At 39.2% G+C, this 20,074-nt stretch overlaps 1 protein-coding gene across 1 annotated transcript in view; it reads left to right on the top strand.

Moving 5' to 3' along the window:
* LOC108105247 (protein couch potato) overlaps positions 1 to 20,074 on the top strand; it is a 99,103-nt gene that overhangs the window by 71,601 nt on the left and 7,428 nt on the right. The window lies entirely within an intron of this gene.

Here is a 20,074-nt window from a genome sequence, read left to right as displayed (position 1 = left end):
TGTGTCATGCAACAAAAAGTATTATTATCTAATTGGATTTTCAATAAATTCTGCATCTGCATGGAACCGAACCGAATATGGTTTCAATCGAAAACGAATTTGTTGTGAAAAGCTGGGTGAAAAGCCATGGATGAATGGAAATTGTTTAATGCTCTAAATGCATTCTCATCGAGGAAATGGGTGCAGCAGCAGCAGCAGTAGTAGCAACAGCAACAGAACAGCAGTTGCAACATCAATTAGATATCCCCCCCACCCATTTTGGAGGCCAAATTATGTCACGTTTTGGTCCAATGATCATTGCTTGGGCAGATTTCACAGTGATTAGCTGCTCACAATGCATGCCAGATGAGGGGATGTGGACGGGTGAGGTGGATGGCAATCGGGAAAGGAAGGGGCGTGGCTCATTACCATTTGCTATCGGTGGCAATTAATCGACCGCCTCCTCCTCTGAGAACGCTCCTCGCTCGGGGGACTCAATTGGCTGGCCATAAAGTCGTTTATGTTAAACATCCAAAGGCAAAAACTCATTTCCAAATCCAGGGAAATAAACACAAATTGATACGGCTCAAAAGTCAAATGGCAACATAAATAAAACGGAAATTATAAATATTATTCATACATCGAATGGGGATACACTTTCTAGTATCATAAATTGTAAGAGAAAAAATGTTTAAAAAAATATATTTATTGACATGACCTTTAGAGTAAAAAAATAAGTAAAATAAAAACAACCTTAAGCTTCAAAAACTTTCAATTGCACTGCCAAATAATAATCAAAGTCGCTATCAAATCAAAGTGAATTGTAAACTCCAAAAAAGCTTTAGCTTGCAATACGAAAAGTCAGTTGGCTTAAATTTCAGTCGCTTCTGGAAAAAATAAAACCACATTGATCCGGTGTCAAAGCCTCTCGTTGGTCACACATGCCCCATGATGAAAGTTCGGGCATAGAAAAAACATTTTACCCTTTTGCTGATTTGCATTTTGTCAATTTATTTTGCATTTGGTTCGGGCTTTTGCCTGATTTTGCTTTTATTTTCGACGTTGACTTGCAGCGCATCAGCCTGAAAATATGCATCACAAAATTGTTATTAATATTTTAATGCCTAAAGTGATTGCGAGTGTGTGAGTGGCGAGGAGGAATCCCAACAGAGATTTTCCACCAATTCCATTCAAATATTTCAGTAAAAATGGCACACAAATGATTAAATATTTATAAAGAAATCTTCAAAATGAGAAATGTAAAGGAAAAAAGTTACTCTTAAAGAGCTGGATAAAAAAAAATCATTTAAGCTGACAAATAATTTCATTACAACGACATGTCCAGCCGGGAATGAAGAGACCAAGGTCCAAAGGACAAAAAGAGTTGGAGATTGGGGAATCGAGTAAATCCTGTGGCCAAGCGAAAAGTAAGAATTATGCATTCGCTGAGGAAAAAATGTGTGGAAAAAGGCGGAGAGGAAGGAGTTACCACTGTGAGCCATCCAACGGCAATAATAAATTATTCCCCAGCCGAAAAAGGTGCAAAAACGTAGCCGGCGAACGAAAATCGAATGAAATGCGAGGGGCAGGCGACCCAGTCGAGCATGAAAACAGCAGCGTGCGCCACATGCATCCATCCTTGGAAACTCGAAAGGGGCAGTCAACGGTATAATTTCTCATATACATGTCACGCGCCCCCAACGAACCGTGCCAAATGTGTTGAGACACTTGCTTGACGGACTCCTTCGGGGAGGGGAGAGGGCAGTGGGTCTCCAGGATAATACGCGCCAGGATCCGAGGACGTTGGTCAGTTGCGGTGACAGTGCACTGCGAAAAATACATGATTTTCAGAAATTAGTGAAATGCATTTACTTACCGTTTATTAAGTTCATTGTAGAATTTTTCAAATTTCAAATTGGACAAGCCTGTTTATCTCTTCTCTCCAAAAATTACAAATAATTCAGATTATTTTTGATTACATTTCTTAACCAACTGTATCTGACAGTGTGTTTGTTGCCAGGAAGGTTTAAGCGCAAAGTTTTATGCGCCGCATTGCATAAAATACGAAATATGTTGTGCCAGGCAGACAGGAATAAAGTTGAGAACTGAAACTGAGTAGCAGTGGGTGGTTTGTTGCGTGGTGTCGGGGAAAAAGTGGAGGACAAGCAACAGCATCGTCGAGCTGCGAGGACAGTTATTACCCAGCGGTTGTTGTACATGTGTCCAGGAGAGAACGTGCGTGCCACAACAAGTCCTTGTTACCCTTCTTCCTGCCCCATCCTTCATATCCTCTTACCCCTTTAAGCCAGAACTCTTGCTTATTTATGGCAACTTTAACTCCCATTAGACACATTTCAATGCATATGCAAAAGATTTATGAGACAATGTGCATATTTACAGCGAACTCAAGAGATAGGTGGAGCTGTAAGGGCTTAAAAGACTTTAAGGTTTAAGCAAAACCCAAAGTCACCTTCTTAGCATTAGATCTCATTTAACACCATTTCGATATAAAAATCTAATTATAATCTCTTCTCCTTCATTTTCATTTCAGGTATGTACCACATAAATTTCGTTTATTGGGTCCATCTGTTAGTCCGCCGAAATGCATCATGAATTTTAAGCATATAAGCACATAATTCCCCGCCGATCAGCCGAAACGTACTCAACGAAGGGAATGTTGCTGGGCAATAAATTAGTCGCAAATTATTATAAATGCGAGGACATTTATCGCTGTCAACAGTTCGCTTGCCCCAGCCGACAAGTGCAAAATGTTGCACATATGTGAGCGAAAAGGGAGACAAGTGGCACAAAGAAAAAGAAAAAGAAAAAAGGAAAACGATTTCCAAGGAGATTTGGTTGACACCTGATTAATTGCAATTTGATGCTAAAAATTGCACACACAGTTTGGCATTAAATTTTCATTCTTCGGCTTGCCAAAAAGTCAAATTGAACAGAAATATATGTATGTACATGTTGTGGTGAAGGGTTGCCAAAATATCATCTTTGAGTCTCGTATTTAGTTCGTTGAACTCTGAAAAGTTGAAGAACAATATGCTGGGGATATTATATAATTTTAATGTTCCCTCTGCTGTTTGTTTGTGGCCCTTAGAAGTATCCTTCCCTGCCCTGTCTGGCTTTTGGGTCCCCAGATATTTTTGCTTTCTTTTTATGACAAACTACTTGGAACCCACGAAGCTGGTTCCTGTCACGTGTCCGTGTGCTCCACTTTATGCCCAATGGGTAAACCATACAACACCCCCCGGAAAATATCACCCCCCTTTTCCAATGGTTCTGCCATCTTTTTTGGCCACGTCGCTTCATGTTCGCATTCATGACATGTTCCGGCAAGTGTTGAAAATTTTGTTGCCCCCTTACAGGCCCCCGTACTATTAAGCCACCCCCCTCTGTCGCTGCCTCCTTGAACTTTTTGGCCCATCAAGTTTGTCGCTGTTGTTGTTGTTGTTGTTGCGAAGGCTATTAAATTTTCGTGTCTGGTGAATTGCTAGGCAACCATAGCCAAACACCCAACAGCCCCCTTAAAATTTGATGTGCTTTTTGGCGCCTCTGACGCCTCCGCCTTTTGTTTGCCGTTGCCATAGTTTTCCGCTCATCATGATACAAAATAAAATAAAGGCGAACAAGAAAAATTCGCCTGACAACATTTCATCAATAACATGACAGGCAAACAACCCACAGCCCAACCCCTCAAGTTGTTTTGTTTAATGTTTCATGAGCCGCCTCTTTGGGTGGGGTTTTGTGGTGAGAGGGGGGTTAAGAAAATGCCAGTCGTTAAGCTCGGGCAAACAACTTTTATGACAACGAACGGTTTAAAATTTCACCGAAACCTTTAAGTCCGAGATGGCGAACTTAACTCAGATTAACCCCAGCGTGGCCATTTAATGAGCTCAATGAGGTGTTACGTGATTTGGCATTTCGGCACGTTCCATCAGTACTTTTATTCTTCCTGAAAAATAAGAAAAACTTTCCCTTTAAGACGGCTTTCCCGTAAAAATCAAGATGAATTTCGCGCTGACCACATTTCCATATGACGTTAGCCACTACCTTTTGAATATTTCAAATGTCGTTGGCCGCCGTTGTCGCTGACGTTTGGACAAATACAATTTGGTATTCGCCCTACCGCCACCGTCCGCTCTGATGCCTGCCACGCCCCTTTGGTCGCTGCTGGCTGTTGGCGAAATTACAGAACTCAACACACAGAAGGCCTCAAAAAAAAGGAACTCTAAAAAAATGAGAAAAAAAATGAAAAACATTTCCTGATCGAATCAAAGCAAAGTTTGCAAAAGAGTTGCACGAATCGAGGCAAAAACGAGCCAAAGTGCAAAAGTGGAAAACTTCAGTCAGCCAGACGAGAGACGAGAGGCGGGAGACGGGAGTCGATTGGAAATCGGGGATGCATATGAGGTGGGGAATATGAGAGCGGGGTCGGCCGGAGTCTGACACTGAAGTTGATGGGTTAATGCCATTAGACGGCATTGATTTGATTGGCGTTGATTGGGAAATGCCATCAGCTCGGCGGACTTGCCGGTGTGGCAGCCAATTCGGTGGATCCTAGCGGAACCCACTGCGTATACGTAATATGAGGAAATTAACCAACAACCAAGCCCCACAGGGCTGCCAGGTATTTACACATATCAAATGTTTAAGTTGCGAAAATGTTACACAGAATATTCAGAACTTTCTAAAATGCAGAGATTCGACCAAAACAATGACAAAAATGGCGATAGCCAAGTTGACGGCCTTCCCTCTTACAAAACACTAGAAAATTTGAAATTGTCATTACTTGATACCAAAATAATAAAATAAAGAAATATAATTCAAGTTTATCAAATAATTCAACAAAACACTCTTAAGACTCCCTTGGAACAGCTCCTTGTAAGAATATCACGCATACGCCACGTTTGACGCTTATGATTGGCGCGTTTTTCAAGCCTTAATATAGGCTGATTTATATGCACATCAATCGTGAAGCGTGGAAACTTGATTAAATTTCACCCACCTCATCTGGCTGAAGTGGCCCGAAGTGGAATCACGCACATTGCTCATTTATTTCTATGGCGAAGGACGTTGCCATTAGCTACCTGAGCATAGTTATGTCCTTTGATTGATTTCGAATGATTACGAAAGAGTGTGTTCGCCTCAGATACGATATGAGATGTCCTGAGATATATTACACTTAGATGAGAGCTTCAAGCGTAAACTCAGGTTAAGTTTCCTTAGCTTAAGCTTTTGAAATTTCTTTTGTCACTTTTCTTGGTAAAAAACCAATAAACTTTTTGGGGGCTAGCAAAAAACTGCAAGAAGTTTGCACATGTCGCACACACTTTGGCTTTTTCTTACCAAGAAAACATTTTCCCAGCAAAAAAAAAAAGAAGAAAAGTGTGATAAATGTTGGCTGTACATAATTTTTTGTGACTGCATACACTTGGGGGTGTGGCTGCCGTTTTTCCCTCTGCTGCTGCTGCTGCTGTTGCTGTTGTGGCTTTTAAGAGTTTGCTTCATTTGCCTTTTGTCGCCTGCTGTCAGATGTCGAGAAAATCCACTGGCACTTTCCCGATCCCTTTGTGCCCCATTTTGTTTCTCCGGCTCAGTTTCATCGTGACATGCAACTGGCAGTCGCCGCCGTTGGTTGCATTTTCATTGTCACTCAATGTCGTCAGATGCCATTTGATTTTGCATTATGTATACGTTTTCTCATATATATATATTGTATATGTACGTATTTGATTTTTGCCATAAAATTTACTGCATCATAATTCCATATCCCACAGCGAGGACAAGTCATGGAAAGCCATAATATTGATGAGGCGATTTGAGTTTGAGAAACGTGACTGGGTGCTCAACCTGATTCCTGGATTTCCCGATTTTTGCGCGTTGAAATTTGTGAAATAAGCCAGAAATGGCATAAAAATCAGAAGCAGTTTCTGCTGTTGCAGTTGCCAGAGCTGGGATTTTCGGGTTGCGCTGTTTGCCAGGACAATGAGGGACATTGTGTAGTTGTGCCTACTTGAACGAACGTGCTGAGCTTGAAAATATGTCTCGAATTTTCCTTTTTCCTGGCTAAATCGAAGAACTCTTTCCTTCTGCGCTTGATTTAATTTTGAGTTCATTTCACAGGCAACAAATAGAAAATAAATCGTTCAACGTTTGGCCAGCCCGAAGCCCTTTTGGCACTCTTATCGCTCTGAAGCTCTGAGCCTAGGTCCCCAGTTACTCTAACCACTGGGCCGGGCCGATAAATCTGCACAAAAGCCAAAACTCCAGGCGATGTCGGTGGCAGTGGCGGCACAAAAACAATAAAAATGGTTACAAAACGTCGTTGGGTAGATAAGCCAGGAGATGGATCGGGCGGTGGCTCTGGCGGTATTGCTGGTGGTCTATCAACTCAGCCACGTTAAGCGATAAAAAAAATGGCTTCCCATAAAAAGGCGAAAGATAAAATGCGACAGGCGGCGGGCAGACAAACAGACAGTTGAACAAACAAACAAACAAACGCGCTGGGCGACAAGAATCCTTATCCTTGAGGCCAAACTCACACACCCATACATACATCTACAGTGCTAAACACTCCAACGCACACACATGAATGAGAAATGTCTTCATCTCGTGGCTCGAGATTGAGTTTTGCAATTGTCGGGAAGAACACTTGGTTGTACGAGTTGACCAGCTTCAAGAGGATTTTCACTTCGATAGAAACCCACAGAAATGTGGAAGCTTAAAACAATGCTTTCCTTGGAAATGATCTGAAATTCTGAGCTCAAGTTCTGAGCCAACTTTATGTCAGACAAAACTGAAGATGATATTGGAAAATATCTGAGATTAGATGGTTTTTATTTAAGGAGAGTGCAGCAAGTGTTTGTCTTTTAAGGCACTTTGTTTATGGGGTTTTACTTTTTTATAAGAAATATGATTGTAGTTAGATTAGGCTTAGCGTTTAGGAAAATAAGTCTAGGGGGAATAACTATAAATTCTTCCACTACTTAACTTTTATCATAGTAAATTACAAAGAGTAATTGCTGTTATCATTACCAGCAAAGAAGTTGTAAAAATAAATCGACTGAGCAGCCATAAAAACTTGCGCTTTACAGATTATTAATCTCAAAATTTCGATTGGTTAATTTCCCAAGCTTAATTTTCTCTTAACTACAAAGCAGTTACATTTTTCCACTCACTTTATTTATAAAGCTTCAGTCAGACTCGCCTTAAAGGTCCATTAGGTACCTTGCATTATTGCGACTTCCCGACTGCCATCTAATGAAAACTTGATTAGAATGAAACTTATGCGATTAGAAGAGATACTTGGCAGATTGTTCGACTAAGACATTGGCATTCTCTTGAGAATTCTGCAACGTTGTTGAGCTCCTGTTAAGCTGAAATTCATTTTCATTCTGGGATTTTCCGAATGTTTCCTCTGCTCATTCCATTTGCATTTTATTATTTGCTTAAATAATTTAAACAATTATAATTGTCTGTGTCGATGCATCGTCTTTCGACGCCTCATCCGGCTAATGACAATAGACAGATGGAAATAGCAGAGAAAGGCTATATGGTTATCCCTCTGTTGGCATTTCCATTGAGTCGAATGTTGGTTTATACTCCTCGCTACCCCAATGGAAAAATGCACCCCTCTAACCCTGGTTGCATTAGTTATTCGGGGCATTTTAAGTGCTCTGGCATTTTGTGTTTAATCTGCACATTTGTTGCATAATTCATGGCGCCACGTCGCAAACTGAAACTGAAATTGCAACTGCAACTGCAACAGTAGTGGCACTACACCACAGCAATTGTAGTTTGTTTTTGTGTGAGCATTTCCCGCTGAGTGATGCAATGTTTGTGGCTCTATAGCCCATTCCACATCTAAACTCCACAAAACTCTATGGCCCATCATCTCTCTGATGATTTGAATTTTAAATGAAACTTTACTCGCCTCGCACTGGATTCCCCATGGCCATTTGTTATATTTACGCAATTTATTTTACAGCCAAAGATCAAAGCAAATTGCACAATTGGCCACCAGTTCAGTTCGAGGATATCCATATATATTCTATCTAGTGCTCTCTTTTTTTTCTGGATAGATTTTTCTTTTTAGCGCCACGGCCACGTTGAGTGTTGTCGAACAGAATTTATTTGTCAATAAAGCTGTCACTTCATTACGCGCATTGTCCTGCGTCCTGCACTGAGTATCCTGCGTGGTGGTACTTCAATAACTCACTCTGTGCTACTATTCTTTTTGGAATTTCCCCACCCATTTTTCGGCTGCTGTGCATGCAAACCATTTAACAATGGCGTCCAGAAGTATAAACTTGGATTACCAAAGGCGGTATGGGCGGTGTGGGTGGTGAGATATCCTCCTGGCTAGGAGTCCTGGTCGAAACTGCAGCAATACCTGCTTGCCATTTTCAATCCATGCCCCCTGCCCCTCTTCACTCTTGCCACTTTCCTCTGACATTAATGAATTTGCCGCTGTCAATATGGCCAACTACCAGTGGAGGAGGAAAATGGAAAAGGACACACAGGAGTGGAAGGAGTTTCGGGAGCTGGAGGGAGGGGATGACAAGGGATGCCTCCACTGCATAAAAACAACAAACGGGCGGGCCAGAGCTTCCTGCAGGATATACACTCCTCCATGTTATATCCACACTGCCTGACGAACCGGACAAATTCCGGGTACGATGAGTCCCCGGTTGCGTTTGCCGAAATGTTCGCATTACAATTTTCATTTTTGATGTCTATTGACAGAACGATATGATGGGCCAGGGACAGAACGCGGGCAGGGGTACAGGAACAGGATGCACAGTGGATACTAGCTGTCATCAGGATTGTCAGCCAGCCAGCCAGCCAGCCAGCCATCCAGTTTTAAAAAAAATGTTATTTTATACACTCAACAAATGAAGCGGGCAGCTTAACTTTATAATCGATATTCGATGACAAATTGCTGAAAACCAAATGGCAATCTTTTATTTTGTAAAGATAAGTCGAATATTTCATTGAATTAAATAGGAGAAGTGGTGAAAGTTTAACCGATTCTTGTGATTTATTAGGAAATGTACAATTTATTACAATTTTTTGTGGGAAAACAAAACAATTTGCTTTAAATATTAAAATAAAGCCATGCTTTAGCCTCTTTTTTCAGATGATATTTTTTGTTAATCTAGTTTTTACATTGAATGTATAAATGTATATTTAATTCCTAACAGAAATGGCTGCACTTTTTAAAGGAAATTCCTGAAATATTTAATTTATAGTTTATTGCCCGAAAGGGTTTTGAATTTTAGATAAAAAACCCGAATGTTTGCCTGTTATTGCAAAGCAAACAACACCTTTTCACAGTTTTTTTTTTTTGGCTGACTCTTAATTCTTGTTTATCCTGCTGCATTTTCATGCTATTTGAGCTGGCCAAAAATCGGGGATAAAGGGCACTGCGGGAACTGCACTGCAGACTCAATTACGCGCTTGTTTGTGTCGATATTTGTGCAATAAAAACTCAATTGGCTGACCATTTGGCATTGGGTGTGTCTGTATCCTATGCCCTCTCTCTTCTCCCTCTCTACTTTTCAAATTTCAAACGCATAACAAAAGTGGAAGTAATCGAAGGAAACTCTGTCGCTGACAGCTTGAACGGTTGACCACATTTCTTAATTACAACAAATAAACGAAAATAATGCGAATTAAATTGTTCGAAAATTAAAGCCAAACATTTGAGCGTAAAAGATTTTCATTTAATTCAATTGCAAGTCAGCAGTGAGCCAGAAAAAAATTACATAAAAACACATTGCACTGCTGCTGGCCATTTCAGAATTGAACGCTAACAAATGAAGTAATTAATTTCAATTAATTTGCCTGGCCAAGCAGAAAAAGCAAAAATAAATAAATAAATAAATACGCACGGTATTTTCAAATGCATTTCCAACATTTTTTTTTGTTTTTGTGTGTTATTTGTACTCAATCAGGTATTCCCCATACTCGGCAAACATTTTCCTCAAGTTGCCATTTTATGAATAAATCAGCGTATAAATCACTTCCTCCCTTCGCTCCCCTCAAACAAATCGCTAATTAAAATCATCATTGACTCCAAGTAGGGGTCCTGTTCTCTGACCTCTTACCCTGTAACTGATTTCGAATCCAGATTTCCATTTTCAATTTGCAAATCAAATTCCCAGCCAGCTAGCCAAGGGGCGGAAAATTTCACCTTTCAACTTGGACGACAAGTTTTTTGTGCGAAGAAATTAAAGTTCTGTTGGTTTTAGGCGATGTCAGTTGCCTTTGCCACCAATTAACTAAAGTAAGTTGGTTTCTAAGAGCAGATTTTAGGGTAGAAGAAAGGAAAAATATATTTAGTTTTTCACTACTTTAAGCATTCATTTGCACAAACTATTTGATTCAGCTTAAAAACATGCCGTAATCCGCTTATTTTCATTTATCGAATCTGTTCAAGATACCGAAAGGGCATACAATTACGTTTGTAATCCTGCGAATTGGATTGTATTATATAACGGAAAACTGCTGGCTTTAACAAAGGATTTAAAGCGGCTAAAACTGCAAAAAGTCGGTTATGTAATTCCATAATTTAAATCTATTTTACATTTCCTCAAAGCTATTTATCCCAAAAAGTAGTTTTAATTCCCTTTTATTAACATTAAAGACGTTAACGCTTAGAAAACGGTTATGAATCGAGTATGCGTTTTGGCTTTACAAAATCTAGCGAGCATAAATATTAATGTGGCAGCTGAAGATTCTCTTGTTAGCCATGTTTTTCCAGCTATTTTCCACCCACACTGGCACACTCTTGTTTATATAAATATTCATACTCCCTAACACACACACACACACACAGTTAGTGATATACAGTTGCACGGCTTTGCCTTGGCGTTTGCATTTCATTAGCCAAAGTGGCATTGTCTGTGTGTGTGTGTGTTAGCCTTATTCGTTCGCCCACTCTTTGGCTCAAAAATAGAGCACATTTAGCAAACAACAGCAGCGGAAAAAAGGAAAAAAGCGGTAGAAAATGCAAAGTATCCAAATAGACTGAAGGACACTTGAATCCTTGTGTCCAAGTGTGTCTGTCCTTCTCTGTAGCTTCGCAAAAAAAAAAGAAAAAAAAAAAAAGTATATGCTAAGCTCTGGCTATTGCTGTCCCTTTCCGACAAGTGCCAGCTTGAAGTGTTTGCCAGTGTGTGTGTGTGTGTTTGTTTCTCTGTATTGTCACACGCTGTCAAACCCGTTTTAGCCCCAAGTCAGCAGTGAAGCACTGGCCACCCCCTCTGCCCTATCTCTCTCTCTCTCTCGGCAACCAATCTCACCATCACACATCCTTGCCGAGCACATCCTTATTTTTAGCCAAGCGGCTAATTGTGACTGACAAGCGGACCAGAGACACAGTATTCCAGATGCGTGTGCACATCGATGGCAGCTCAAGTGAGTGTGAAAATTGCTGTACCCCTTCGCATTTCGAGGGGATTCACATTTGTCACTCTATAAATAGTCAGCCAGAAATGGCAGAAAGAGAGAAAACCAGAAGCCTTGAAACACAGACACATTTAAGCCAAACACACAACGGGGCTGCAACAATTCGCCACTGCAAGTTTAAGATTCCTTTGGTTTCCGCTTGGCCACCTGCCAAGCAGCTAATAAACTTCCTCAACAATGGTCAAAAAGTGAAAAAAGAAAAGCGGAAAAAGAGGGACACAAATTCGGAACAGAAGGAGGGTGAAAAGTTTTGCCTAATTTGCGGCAATAAAAGCAACAGCCACAAAAAGCAGCTGAAATTTTTGGTGGCGAAAATAAAAGGAAAATGTTGCAAAGAAAAGTAAGGAAAGTCTGGCAGCTGAGGGTTCTCTTCATGGAAAACATTTGAATCATTTTTACGCAAAAAGTAGAAGGAAAACCTCACTCAACATTGATTAATTTAATTAAATTTAAATTAATAATAAAAAAGGCAAGCAAACGAACAAAAAAAGAAACCAATTAAAAACAAACATAAATGCCAAAGTAAACACCAAACCTTTGTGGTAAATGAAAAAATGTCAGCTTTTATTAAGCCATTTAAAAATATCATCATTAAAAAATAGCCAACATAGAAGGCAAATAGAAAACAAACTTTAAACGATATGCTGAACTTTTGAAGAAAAACAAACAAACATTTAACAAAATCAATAATAAGAATATAATTTACTTTGCAACATTTCCATTTTCCGCCTTAGCTCAGCACATGAATTATGCAAATAAAGATAGCTTCCTTGCCCATGGACTTGAACAATTTGAAATTTCTTTTGATTGTTTATCTATCGAAATTGTGTGTTTATTGAAGATATTTATATTGTGTAATGGCAAATCACCAATTCAAATAGTTATGGACAGTTCTGGCCACAAAGCACCCCCAGGCAACCGGGCACAGCATTAATGCCAAAAACCTCAAACCCCCCATGCACTTAACCTGGCCGAATGTGTAAATAACATTTATAAATATTTAATTACATATTTGTGGGCCAGATATTTTGCCAAACAACTTGACAACAATTCACATGGCCAATGTTTAATTGTCAAACTGACACAGACACACTCTCTCTCACACACCCTGTGTCAGTGTTGGACTCTGGATAATTGTCAGCTCTTCAATAATTCAGTTGATATTTCATTGTTGTTTTGCGGTAAATACACAATGAACTCCTACAAGGATGCAAAATGTTTTTATCGTTCATCGTTGTCCTCGGTGACTTACTTAAAAATTGATATCATCAAAACTGTTTGGGCCATAAAAATGTTTGTTTGTTGGGCTTTTCTACTGACAAAACTAATTATCAAAAACAATCAGCAACATGCAACAGAATCAATTTGCAAAGGGAATGCAAATGTGTTTTCCTCTCTATTTTTTTTATCTTCTTTTTGGCGCAATGAAACAAAATTGGAAGGAATCATTAAACAACCGCATTGAAAGAAAAATCATGAAAAGTTCTCTAATGATTTTTCTTTCTGTACTTGAAGCAAGGCTTTTTGGCCCGGCTTTGATTGAAAAGCCGCAGCGGTGCTTAGGTCAACATTATTTATTTAAGAGGAGGTTCGGGGCGTGTTTAATATGCGTACCCTGTTGTTTGGTCAATCGGAGCAGAACAGGACATGCCGGAAAAGTAACGAAAGTAGTGCTGCAGCAGAGGATGGGCGCTCGTTAGCCCGGGGATAACCAAAAAGATGGCTCAAATCTGGATCACAGGAGTAGGCGGAGAGGATGGATGGTAGGAACAGGCTAAGGACATATCCTAGGCACGTAATCCATGTCCTCCTTTCGCTCTATCTCTCTTCACTTTGCTGTCTCCGTGATTGACCCAAAAATGCGATGATTCGTTTTGATTTTTCACTCTGTTTTTCGCAAGTATTTTCTTTTTTCCTGTTCTTTTTTATTTTTGGCCTGCCCTGCTCAGCCAGCAAATTGAAAACAAAAAAAAAATATTGCTCAGGGCAAACTTTTCAATTGGCCCCGCAAAATTCAATGAGGAACATTTTTGCACAGAACGAACAAAAGATGGGAAAATTGTTTGTCGAAACGTATTAGTTTGCCAAGTTCACAAAATGTTGGGAAACCACATTTTCTTTTTTGCACTTTTTGATTTGATTACTAGCAATTGACTTAGTGAAAAAGTTTTTGGCCATAATTAGCTGTGGAAGCCAAACACTGTTGATCGCTGACTAAAATCAGCCCTAAAACTGCTGCTAGTTAACACCTGCACTTCAACACCTGCAAAGCTCTCACACACACAGACACTAGCTTAGTACAATTTTCGCATTTTCCATTTCCCTTATGCTTCCACGCTGTCCCACTCACACACACTCGCTATCTCCCTTTTTACCCCTGTGGCCTGCCACAACATACTTTTGGCATAATAAATTAGCTTCTCCGGTGGCTGCGAAGCTACTGGCTTTTGCCACCGCCCTTCCTTTTGGCACTGCGGCAACTTCAATCTTAATTAACTGATGTCGACGCAGTTTACAGTTATCCAGCATTACTGCCATCGCAAATGTTGCCTCTATATGTGCTATGTACGCCACACATATCACGTATACGCCGCATATGCATTTTATTAGATGACACTAAAGCTAACAGACTTTGGGCGTAGATTCCCCTAATGAACATATATATCTTTCGTCGTATAAGAATATCAAATTGTAGTTATATAGGTAATTAATGACTTAACTTGGCATTATATAAACAGCACAAACTCTTGACCAAAATATTAATAGGATTTTAATTAAAGCTCGGCTAGTTAATTACTGTCTAAATGATAAACTTTGTAGAAAGTTTTGCCAGAGATTGTCATTTGTCTTAGCTCCTCGCCCACTTCAATATCTTTTCTGCTTTGAATAATGTTTCATGTCAAATTGTCTGGCAATTTATTTATTGTTAAGAAAGGCTTTTCCTTTTGCCAGGCATAGAAAATCTCTATTGTTTTGTCATTTGTCGCTGTTGAATTTTCATTTTTTTGTTTGTTTGTTTGCCTTTTTCTTTCCTTCTGCTTCGCCGGCGGAAACAATTCGTTTTGTTTGGTTACCTTGGCCTAAACGTTGAATTGTTTGCTAATTCTTTTGAGCCCAAGGCCTTGTCCTGGTTTCTTTTTCGGTTTGGGGATATTTTTCACCTAGGAATTGTAGTTTATTCATTGCAATTACAGAAAATCTCATAAATTAGAACCAGCTGCTGCTGCTGCTGCTGGTGCTGCTGTTGGGTAGAGAAGATTTCTCTCCGGCTCAGTTCATAATTAATAAGCCAGCATAACTGACACAACACTTAAACTTGGCTTTTGGCTGCCACCCCCAAAAAGTATGCAATGTATATATACGCCCCGGAAAAGTCATCGCTCATTTGTTATTTAATCTTTGTTCGGCCAAGGGGCTGCTGTTGTCCTGCTTAACCCTTTACACCGTCCGCTGGCAAGCGAAAGTGTTAATGAGTTTTAATTATTAAAATTTTGAACTTGCTGCTTTTCCTGCTGCTGCTGCTGCTCCTGCTGCTGTTGCATTTTTAAGGACAGGCGGGCTTTATTTATAGATATTATATATTTCATGGGAAATACACCCCCAAACACCCACCCCCTCCCCAAAAACACTTTGCGACTTTTCCTTAACTGCAGCAATTCCCAGTCGCAAAATGGTTTTCCTGGGTTTATCTTGTTATAAATTTTTGTTGTTTTCAAACTGCCAAGCAACAACAACGACAACAACAACGATAAAAACAACAAGTAAATTTTGCTGCTGGCAACAAACTTTTGTCAGCCAGTGTATGAATTTTCGGTGTCTCTCTCTGTCTGTGTGTGTGTGTGTTGCAAATAATTTGCAATCAAAAGTTGCCGGCTACGAAAATTCCCAGCGATGTATATATATAAATATCTATGTGTGTGTTGGGGGCGTGGCTTAGCCTTTAGCTATTTATCTCACTCACTATCTCTCTCCCACACTGCCATCTCATTTTGGCATTCTGATTTTGGGCTAATTTATAGAATAAGCTAAAACACAAGCAGGGCATTAACTTTGCGGATCACAATCAAAATATTAGTTTTTGAGCGAGGCTTGTGCTAAGATTGGGCCAACCCAAATAAACTTTAATTAAATGCAGAATGGCGACAGGCGCTAATTATCCGCAATGCCCCCGCAGAATGAAAAACAGGATGGAAAAACTAAGAATTGACAGAAGAAAGAAAAACTGGAAAAGAAACGGCTAAGAAACAAGCTTAAACAATGGCTGGAAGCTGAGTCAAAGCCAAAAGGAAAACAAAAACAAAACAAACCAAGGCTAAGGCAACAAGAAGAGATTAAAACCTCGGCCAGGCTTAATTGAGCGGAGCCAGGGGTAGGGGGGGGGGATACAGCTTGGATAGTAGCAATCCACATCGCGTATACGCGATGTTTGCCAGACGCGTGAGCTAAATGCCAAAAACCGAATGGCAGGGAGAAAGAAAAAACGAGAAAAAAAGAAAAATCCTGGGAAATACAAAACGCTTTCAACATTGTGATGCAGTGGTGGGGCAACGAAACGAAATGCACCATTGACAGGGACGGCAATAGAGCAACAGAAAGAGACGGACGATCTGAACCATTTGGCATTCTTATTTATCCTTTCTTCACCGAACTTCAGTTCACATTTTGTATGCAAAATGCGCCAAAGCAACTACAGCAAGGGGGGAGGGAAAAAGGATCAACTACAATGCTGGGGCAACAACAATGTGGACAACAAAAGTCAAGCCACATGCATTCATTCATTTGGCTTACTCATTTAGTTGCAGTTCTTTTCCCTCAATGCAGCATTCTTCTTGGGCAACGACAATTGAAGATTACACAGGGAAAAAGATTTAAACAGAGATTTTTCACAGACCTAAGCATTAAAGTTAATTAAATGAAAACAAAAATAGTTATAAATATTTTTAAAATCCATAAAAACTTAAATTTAATAAAAAAATTGATAGAAATTTTTCTCTCTTTACTGTTAACAATCACTGTTGCGGCACACTTGAAGACTTTGCACGGGATGCTGGCGTTTGTTGGCACTATTATTATTGTTATTATTGTTGTTCCGCTGCCGAGAGCGAAGAAAGAAAGGAGCAGAGGAGAAAGCAAAGAAAAGCTAAGCAAACACAAGTAGCTGGCAACAATAACAAGAGCAGCAGCAACAGCAGCAGCAAAACAATAACAAATTGTAACATAAACTTTTAGCCGCTGGCATTTTAGTTGACTAAATGCTCGACTTAATTGGCTAACAGTCGAGGGTAGAACAGAATAAAGTAACAAGAGAAAAGTAGTAGGGAAAATCTAAGGCATTGGTAACTATACTGCAGACTATTGAAAAGACTTTGGCCTGACCCGATTTATCAAGAAAATAAGAAAAATCAAGTAAACAAAAAGTTTAACAGCATTCTATAGTGAAAAAGGGAAAAGAGTTTAAGCTTAAACCTTTTCAAACTAAAAAGTTAATTAATAACAAATATTTTATAATGAAAAATAAATGAAAAAAGATACTTTTTCCGAGGTTAGACAAAAGATAAAACTGCAACATGTGCAAATACTAATTAAATACTAACAAAATAATATTAATAGACAAACAAAGCAAACAAAATTTGAAAACAATTGAAATAATTGAAATCGGACAATAAAAATGAAAGTAAATATTAGCAAGCATTTAATTGGTGGAAAATATTTACAAAATTAAATAAAGTTCAGTGCTAATAAGCTGGAAAATGTATAAATAATTTTAAGCGCATATAATCAACGTGCTAATATTATTTAAAATCAAATAAAACATCAAAATAAATTGTTCCAGAAAACGAATATATTTTTTGATTAAATTTGCTTTATATATAATATATAATATAACCAAATGACTTTTAACACGAATCACCATCAATCAAATGCAAATATTTCTCATTTTTCTCAATTCGACAGTTGCCATAAGTTAGTTTTTGCATACACATCAAATGCAATTTAATTGCCAACTATTTATAGAAAATAAAAAGCAATTGAAGCGTTGCTATTGGCTTTGTGCAAATGCCGCCGAGCGATAAAAATCAGCAACAAATCAGCTTAAAAGTGGCTCAAAAGCCTCTCTCATTTATGGCCAACATCGAAATATGTAAATTTGCTGTTGCGGCTAAATAGTTTCCAGCGGCGACTGCAACACGTTCAAGTGATTGGAGGCTACTTGGGCTGGCAAAATTGTTTGCATTTTATATGCCATTGCCACGCCCACGCTTAGCGAACTGAATGGGCGGCAAGTGAGTGGCTGTATATATCGATATAGCCACCTCTATGCTTGTGTGTTTGTCTCTCTGTCATGCTTAATTATTGTAAGTCAACACTTGACTACCGAGTGATTTATAAACGTTGTTATTTTCCCCTGTTTATGTTGGCCCAACAATGCTGGAAGACAAGGTCGACTTGTTAGCTAGTTTGCCTCCCATGCCACTTCATTGACCGCAAAGCTCTACCCTGTGGACAACGCTGCGTATACGCAATGTATGGGAAAATTGTGCAAAATCACCCAAGTTAGAACATTTATTTGCGGGTAGAACAACAAATGGAATCGAGCATAATTATAAACAAAGTTTGGCTAAGGAATATAAACTGACAAAAAGGGGGGTTAGGGCGGTAAAGTAGTAGGAGGCGGGGCAGGCATTGCGGCAAACGGCAGTGAGAGATAGAGAGGGGAGGAACTTTAACTTCTTGGCAACAAACAGCAAGCCGCAAATAGGAAAAACAAACATAAACACACAGAGAGAGAGATTCAGACAAAAGGAGAGGGGGGGAGTTGCATGTTTAGCAAGCCAAAATCAGAGCCAAGTTGCAAGGTTGACCAAAAGACAACAGCAGCAGCAACAACAAAAACAGTTCTGCTGTATTTAAATGGATTTTGGCAACGAGAGTTAGACAAACCCGCAAAGTGCAACAACAACAGATGCAGATACAGATACAGATACATTTCCAGAAGCAGAACACCCACAGCATCGAAATCAGCATCAGAAACCAACTTGAAAACAGAATAGCACTACGAAGAAGTTAATTACAAAAATAATCATTAGAAATGAAAAGGAAATATAAAGAAATCTTACTTTTTTTATAGTTTCTTATCCTAGATTTTAGTTACTAATTAAAAGAACTATCTTTAGCTTCCTGTCTTATTATCTTCTAAGAAAACCATAGGTTATACCTTTTTTGAAATAACTTTTTAGTACAAATTTCTCTCAGTGCTTTGATATAATGTCTCTTGCATGTGTAAGCCAAAGTTTGCATTTGAAGTTGAGAGTTGGCCGCCATAGCTGGAGTTGCAATTGCAGTTGAAGTTGCCAAAATACTAAATGTCTATCCGCAATGCCCACAAGCGCACACAAGCCAAATCCACGACTCCCAGACAGAGTCGGAGATAAAGCTATATAGATATGTATATATGCGCTATGAAAAAGGGAAGGGAAAGCCCCTTAACTCGAATAAAAACTTCAACATCTTTTATTTTTTTTTTCGCCACCCACTTGCCTTAAGTTAATTTACACTTTTTGGAGCATTTAATAATTGCATTTCAATTGCCATTAGCTGGAGAGCCTTTTGACCCCGGCACCCAACACTACCCAATCCCATGCCTTTTCCTAATTAGCCTGACTTGGCCTTTTTCCACCCGCCGACTCATTATTGCCTTCAATTAGCCAACCGCTTACTGCATAAAAATTAATTTAAATTGCTATTTAACTGACCATGCTAAGGCCTTTCCTAGGCCAAGCCACCTTGGCTTTTCTTCTTTTGCGCTTCCCGAGTACAAAAATTTGTTGGTTTTTCCGCTGGAGTTTTTGAGAGGATTTTTGGAGGAGCAGGACTTTTGCTAATTAATTTGTGAGAAGTGCCTGAGCTGAGACAGAGGACAAATAAAAAGCTGCTCTTGCCGAAGTTTCTTATCCTCTTTCAAGCTGCTCTTGAATTTTCCTCCGCTGCAATATAAGATTTTCCCCCTCCAGCATAGCATTTTCCCATGCTAGACAATATGCGTGACATGTTGCAAACTTGTATCTCGCTATTTTTATATAAAAACCAAATTCAAAACACACAAGGACACAGAGTTTGCAGTAGATTACAGCAGTCAAGGCAAAAAAGAAGGTAGATGGCAATGATAGAACACGTTTTAATTTTCAACACAACACGCCAGCCGCAGGGGGATGGAAATGGGAGGGAGTTTTATAAAATCCAGTTGCTGGGAAAAACTGTAAACTTCATTGTCATGGAAGTTGGATATGTTTAATACAGATAAAAGTTCACGTGAGCAGAATCAATAAGTTTTATAGAATTGAGTAGTTAAGTATTGAGTAAATAAAGGGATGTTTAATTTTGAAATCAAGCCTAAGAAATTAGTTTTATATTCTTAAAAATAAATAAAATTTGTTACAGATCATAACAGTTAAGGATTTATATTCATAAACCGAATGGTTCTCCTCTCCAACATAATTCAACCTTTTTACCTTTAAGCTAATGATGCTCGAGCTTTAAGAACCCGCAACAAAGTAAATTTACCTGCTCAGCACAAAATATACAACCGAAAAAGAGCGAAAATAAACAGAAG

This window comes from Drosophila eugracilis, unplaced genomic scaffold (genome assembly GCF_018153835.1).
Source record: "Drosophila eugracilis isolate 14026-0451.02 unplaced genomic scaffold, ASM1815383v1 contig_75, whole genome shotgun sequence".
Taxonomy (NCBI): domain Eukaryota; kingdom Metazoa; phylum Arthropoda; class Insecta; order Diptera; family Drosophilidae; genus Drosophila; species Drosophila eugracilis.
Note: the sequence above shows the minus strand (reverse complement) of the source record. Positions and strands in the feature narration are given on the sequence as shown.